Source organism: Gopherus flavomarginatus, chromosome 11 (genome assembly GCF_025201925.1).
Source record: "Gopherus flavomarginatus isolate rGopFla2 chromosome 11, rGopFla2.mat.asm, whole genome shotgun sequence".
Lineage (NCBI taxonomy): Eukaryota > Metazoa > Chordata > Testudines > Testudinidae > Gopherus > Gopherus flavomarginatus.
This window is the reverse complement of record NC_066627.1, coordinates 10444417-10451339: the sequence shown is the minus strand read 5'-3', so window position 1 is coordinate 10451339 and position 6923 is coordinate 10444417.

Genomic DNA, 6923 nt, shown 5'->3' with positions numbered 1-6923 from the left:
GAGGCAGAGATACCTATGTCCAGGCTGGAGAAGCACTGGTGAGGGCTTAGGGGGTTCCTGGAGGTCACAAATATCTACTTCCAGGCTGGAGGGGTTGTGGGGGTATTTGAGAGTTGTGGGGGGGCACAGATACCTATTTCGAGGCTGTAGGGGTTCCAGGGTTGCTTTGGGGCATTTTGGGGTACAGATACCTATGTCCATGCTGTAGGGTCTCTGGGAGGATCAGTGGGTTTGTGAGGGTGCACAGATACCTACTTCCAGGCTATAGGGATGTTGGTGTGGCTTAGGGGTTTGTGGGGGGCACAGATACCTTCATCCAGGCAAGAGGGGTCCTGGGGGCCTTAGGGGGGGTGGGGGGAGCTCAGATAACTATGTCGAGGCTGGAGGGGTCCCATCGTGGCCTAGGGGGTTTGTGAGGGGCACAGATACCTGCGTCTAGGCTGGAGGGGTTTCAGGGGTCTTAGGAGGGTTGTGGGGTCTGAGATACCTATGTCTAGGCTGGAGGGGTCTCGGGGGGGATTAGGTGTTTTGGGGGGAACAGATACCTACATCCCGATTGTAGGGGTCCCTGGGTAGCTTAGGCGCTTTGTGGGGGTCACAGATACAAACATCCATGCTGTAGGGGTCCTGAGGGTCTTTGTGTGGCTCTGGGGGTCACAGATACCTACCTACAGGCTGGAGGGGTCCTGTGGGTATTAGGGGGTTTGTGGGGCATACAGATGCCTACATCTGGGCTTGCGGGTTCCCTGGGGGGCTTAGAGGTTTGTGGGGAGCACAGATACCTTTATCCAGGCTAGATGGGTCCCGGTGGGATTAGGGGGTTGTGGGGAGCACAGATACCTATGTAAGCAGAAGCAGGATGAACTCTACCTTGACATCTGGTGGTGAATTATGGAGAGTGTAGAAAAGAATTTCAGGGGCTGATCGTGTTTGCATATGCACACCCAACCCTCCTGACACGGCAACGATAGCCTGGGATGGCTGCTTTGGCAGCTGTGGTATCCCCGGTTCATTTGTTGTTGGGGCATGAGATGTGGAGTGTTGTCACCCTGATTGTGTGGATGAGGAACTGTGAAACTGCTTTGAGACAGGGATTCTCACCATCGATTGAGTGGCACTCGCTAGACAAGGGAGTGAGCTCCTTGGGTGAACCAAAAACATGAATTGCACTTTTTTCTCTTTTAGCAGTTGAAGAGTAAAGCTGAATTTTGATTCTTTTAACAATTGAAGTTTTAGGTTCCTGAGCTGAAATCACTAAAGAGCTTTGTTAGCCAGTAAGGGAGTCTGAAGTTATATTGTGGAGCAGAGCAGCTGACAGAGAGAAGCAGTTTGTGGGATGGTTGGAATAGCTCATGGAGTGAGGTGAGCTGAGTAGTTTTTTAGGACAGCTGGAGCAGATCACTGGTCGGCTGGCAGCACAGAGTAGCTGGTGGACCGAGCTGAGCAGTTCATGGGGAAGGCGGAAGCAGAATCCCACAGAGAGGCAGGGCAGTCAGCAGTGGACCAGGTAAAGTGTTCCTTTCTACCCAGGCTGGCAGGGGGGAAAAACCCTGCAGATAGACTCTTGAACTCTGGGGTTGTGCAACTGTGGGTGATTTTGGGGTTGCTGGACTCTTGAAACATTTGAGGTATTGGACTTTGGAGTCTTGGAGTGATTTGGGGATTGCTAGACTCAAGAGCCCAGGGAAAAGGACACGGCCTAATTGAGGTGTTTTCCCAATTTAATGCTATGTTGTTTATCTCACGTTATTAAACATTTTCTGCTACACCCAGACTCTGTGCTTGCGAGAGGGGAAGTATCGCCTCTTTGAGGCACCTAGGGGTGCGTATGTAAAATTTTCCCATGTCACTGGGTGGGGGCTCGAGCTGGTTTGCATTACGTAGTAGGGAAGGGACCCCTATGTATTGAACCCAGTCCTTGCTGCTATCAATTCAGCCTGGCAGAAGGGTTCCACCTACATGCAGGCTGAAGGGGTCCCTGGGAGGCTTAGGGGGTTCGTGGGGGGCACAGATACCTACGTCCAGGCTGCAGGGGTCCCAGAGGGGCTTAGGGGGTTAGTGGGGGGCACAGATATTTATGTCACGGAGTGTGGGGGAATCCGGTCCTGCACCCCTCTTCCTGGGACACACAGTGACTCAGCCAGCCAGTAAAACAAAAGGTTTTTTTGGCCAACAGGAACGAAGGATACAGCAGAGCTTTTGGGCACAACCAGGACCTCTCGATCGAGTCCTTCTGGGGGTTGAGAAAGCTTAGTTCCCAGTTTGGGAATCCCTGAATTCCAATAACCCAGCTCCAAACCAAAACTGAACTAACTCCCTCCAGCCGGCCCCTTCCTGTGTCCAGCTTCCCAGGCAAAGGTGCTGACCCCTCCCGGCTGCCTAGCTGGAGTTACAGGCTTAGGTCCTGTCCCTCACCTTACGTCACCCCCTGCTCTCCCATCTCCCACACAGATAGTCCCTACTCCACCAGGGTCCCTACCCGTGGGGCCCCTAACCCTGGCTCCTGGGGCCCTACCCCTGTGCCCCTTACTCTAGCTCCAGTTGCCATACCCATGGGCCCCTAACCCTAGCTCCAGAGGCTCAATCCCTGGGGCCCCGAACAATAGCTCCAGGTGCCCAACCCGTGGGGCCCATAGCCCTTGTTTCAGGGGCCCTATGAGTGGGCCCCTAATCCTAGCTCCAGAGGCCTTAAGCGTGAGATCTCTAACCCTAGCTCCAGGTGCCCCACCCCTGGGACCCCTAACCTTTGCTCCATGGGCCACATCCCTGGGGCACCTAACCCTAGCTATAGGGACACTGCCCAAGGGGTCCCAAACCATAGCTCCAGAGGCCCTACACGTGGGGCCCCTAACACTAGCTCCAGAGTCCCTACCTGTGGGACCCCTATCCCTAGCTCCAGGTGCACTACCCCTGGGGCCCCTAACGCTAGCTCCAGGGGCCATACCCATGGGGTCCCTAATCCTAAATCCAGGGGTCCCATCCGTGGAGCCCCTAACAGTAACTCCAAGTGCCCTATACCTGGGGCCACTAACCCTAGCTTCAGGGGCCCTACCCATGGGGCCCGTAAACCTAGCTCCAGGGGCCTTACACGTGAAGCCCCTAACCATAGCTCCAGAGGCCCTAACTGTGCAGCCCCTAACCCTAACTCCAGGGGCCTTACCCGTAGGGCCCCTATCCCTAGGTGCAGGGGCCCTTCAACCTGGGGCCCCTATCCTTAGCTGCAGGGGCCCTACCAGTCAGGCCACTAATGCTATCTCCAGAGGCCCTTCATGTGGGACCCCTAACCCAAACTCCAGGGGTCCTACCGCTTAAGGCCCTAACCCTAGATGCAGGGGTCATACCCATGGTGCCCCTAAACTTAGCTCCAGGTGCCCCATCCCTGGGGCCCCTAACCCTAGCTTTAGGGACCCTGCTCGTAGGGCCCCAAACTATAGCTCCAGGGGCCCTACCTATTGGGATCCTAACCCTAGCTCCAGAGGCTCTACCCTTTCCTGGCTGGACATGTGCGAAGGATAAAACATACATCCTAAATGAAACAGTCTGACTTTTTATTATGGAGAAAAAACAAGTTTTAAAACGTTTATATGTTGGAGGACTTGGCCATACAGTATCTGAGGCTGAACTGCAGGAAAGATTCAGCAAGTTTGGAAATGTTACAGATGCGGAAATTGTTATCAGGAAAGATGACCAGGGGAACACTATGAAGACTTTTGCTTATATCAACATTAGCATTTCTGAAGCAGATCTTAAAAGATGTATGTCTATTTTAAATAAACCTCTCAACCCAGCTACAGGGCTCTACCCCTGGGGCCCCTAACCCTAGCTACCGGGGCCCTACCCATTGGGCTGCTAACCCTAACTCCTTAGACCCTACCTGTGAGGCCCCTAACCCTAGCTCCAGGGGCCCTAACCGTAAGGTCTCTAACACTTGCTCCGGGGCCCTACCACTGGGGCCCCTAACCCTAGCTCCAGGGACTCCTTCTCTGGGGCCCCTAACTCTAGCTCCAGGGGCCCAACCCGTGGGGCCCCTAACCCTAACTGCAGGGCCCCTACCTGTGGGCCCCTAACCCTAGTTCCAGAGGCCTTACCTGTGAGACCCCTAACCCTAGCTCCAGGGGCCCTACCACTGAGGCTCATATCCCCAGCTCCAGAGGATCTACTGCTAGGGCTCCTAACCCTAGCTCCAAGAATCCTACCCATGGGACCCCTAATGGAAACTCCAGGGGCTCTAACCCTTGGGGCCCTAACCCTACCTCCAGGGGCCCCATCCCTGGTTTCCCTAACCCAGGTCTAGGGGCCCTACTCGTCGGGCTTCTTCCCCTAGCTCCAGGGGCCCTACCCGTGGTTCCCCTAACCCTAGCTCCAAGGGCTCTACCCGTGGGACCTTACCCTAGCTCCAGGGGCCGTCCTCGTGGTGCCCCTAACACTAGGTCCAGAGGCCCCACCCCTGGGAAACCTAACCCTAGCTCCAGGGGCCCTACATGTGGGAATCATAATCCTACTTCCAATGTCCCTACCTATGGGACCCCTAACCTTAGCTTCCGGGGCCCTACCGCTTGGGTCCGTTACCAAAGATCCAGGGGCCCTACCCCTTGCGCCACTAACCCTATCTTCAGGGGCCCTCTCCGTGGGGCCCCTAACCCAAGCACCAGGGACCCGACCCCTGCATCCCCTAACCCTAGCTCCAGGGGCCCCATACCTGGGGCTCCTAACCCTAGTTCCAAGGGCCCTACCCGTGGGGTCCCTAACACTTGCTCCAGGCACCCTGCCCGTAGGGCCCTTACCTTAGCTAAAGAGGCCCTACCCGTGGGGTCCTTAGACCTAGCTCCATAGACCCCACCCCCTGGAAACCCAAACACTAGCTCCAGGGGCCCCACCCACGCGAACACTAACCCTAGCTCAAGAGCCAAGTCCCTGGGGCCCCAAATCCAATCCCCAAGGGCCTTAGCCATGCGCCCGCTAATGCTAGCTACAGGGGCTCTACGCGTGGAACCACTAACCCAATTTCCAGGGGCCCTACCCATGGGGCCCCTGTCCCTAGCTCCAGTGTCCCAACCCATGGGACCCCTAACCCTAGGTCCATGGGCTCTACCCCTGGGGCCCCTAACCGTAGTTCCAGGCACCCCACCACTAGGACCCCTATCCCTAGGTCCAGGGCCCACCCCTAGGACCCCTAACCCTAGCACCATGAGCCCCAGCCCTGGGGCCCCTAACCCAAACTCTAGGGTTCCTTCTTGTGGGGCCCCTAACCCTAGCTTCAGAGGCCCTACCCATGCGACCACTAACCCTAGCTATAGGGGCCTTACCCCTGTGTCCCCTAACCCTAGCTCCAGATGCCATATGCGTGGGCCCCTAACCCTAGCTCCAGGGGCCTGACCCCCAGTACCCCTAAACCTAGCTCCAAGGGCCCCATCCCTATGGCTTCTAACCCTAGCTCCAGGGGCCCAACCCATGGGGATCTAACCCTAGCTACAGAGTCCTTACCCGTGGGACCCCCAAACCTAGCTCCAGGGGCCCTACCCATGGGGCCCATAACCCTAGCTGCAGGTGCGCTACCCATGGGGCCCCTAACCCTAGATCCAGAGGCACTACCCATGGGACCCCTAAACTTAGATCCAGGTGACCTAACCGTAGGGCGCCTCACCCTAGCTCCAGGCTCCCCACCAATAAGATCGTTAACCTTAGCTCCAGGGGCCCAACCCTAGGACCCCTAACCCTAGCACCATGAGCCCCACCCCTGGGGCCCCTCACCCAGAGTCCAGGGTCCCTACCTGTGGGGCCCCTAACCCTAGCTCCAGATGCCATACGCGTGGGCCCCTAACCCCAGCTCCAGGGACCCGACCCCTGGTACTCCTAACCCTAACTCCACGGGCCCCATCCCTGCAGCCTCTAACCATAGCTTCATGGGCCCAGGCCATGGGACCCCTAACCCTAGCTACAGAGTCCTTACCCGTGGGACCCCGAAACCTAGTTCCATGGGCCCTACCATTGGGTCCCTAACCCTAGCTCCAGGGACTCTACCCATGGGGCCCCTATCTCTAGCTCCAGGGGCCTTACCCTTGGGAAACCTCACCCTAGCTCCAGGGGCCCTACTCCTGGAGCCCATAACCCTAGCTTCAGGGGCCATACCCGTGGGGCCCCTAAACCTAGCTCCAGGTGCCCCATCCCTGGGGCCCCTAACCCTAGCTTTAGGGACCCTGCTCGTAGGGCCCCAAACTATAGCTCCAGGGGCCCTACCCATTGGAATCCTAACCCTAGCTCCCGGGGCCCTACCCATTGGGCCGCTAACCCTAAATCCTTAGACCCAACCCATGAGGCCCCTAACCCTAGCTCCAGGGGCCCTAACCGTAAGGTCTCTAACACTTGCTCTGGGGGCCCTACCACTGGGGCCCCTAACTCTAGCTCCAGGGGTCCAACCCGTGGGGCCCCTAACCCTCACTCCAGGGGCCCTACCAGTGGGACCCCTAACCCTAACTGCAGGGCTCCTACCTGTGGGCCCCTAAACCTAGTTCCAGAGGCCTTACCTGTGAGACCCCTAACCCTAGCTCCAGGGGCCCCAACACTGAGGCTCATATCCCCAGCTCCAGAGGATCTACTCCTAGGGCTCCTAACCCTAGCTCCAAGGATCCTACCCATGGGACCCCTAATGGAAACTCCAGGGGCTCTAACCCTTGGGGCCCTAACCCTACCTCCAGGGGCCCCATCCCTGGTTTCCCTAACCCAGGTCTAGGGGCCCTACTCGTCGGGCTTCTTCCCCTAGCTCCAGGGGCCCTACCCGTGGTTCCCCTAACCCTAGCTCCAAGGGCTCTACCCGTGGGACCTTACCCTAGCTCCAGGGGCCGTCCTCGTGGTGCCCCTAACACTAGGTCCAGAGGCCCCACCCCTGGGAACCCTAACCCTAGCTCCAGGGGCCCTACATGTGG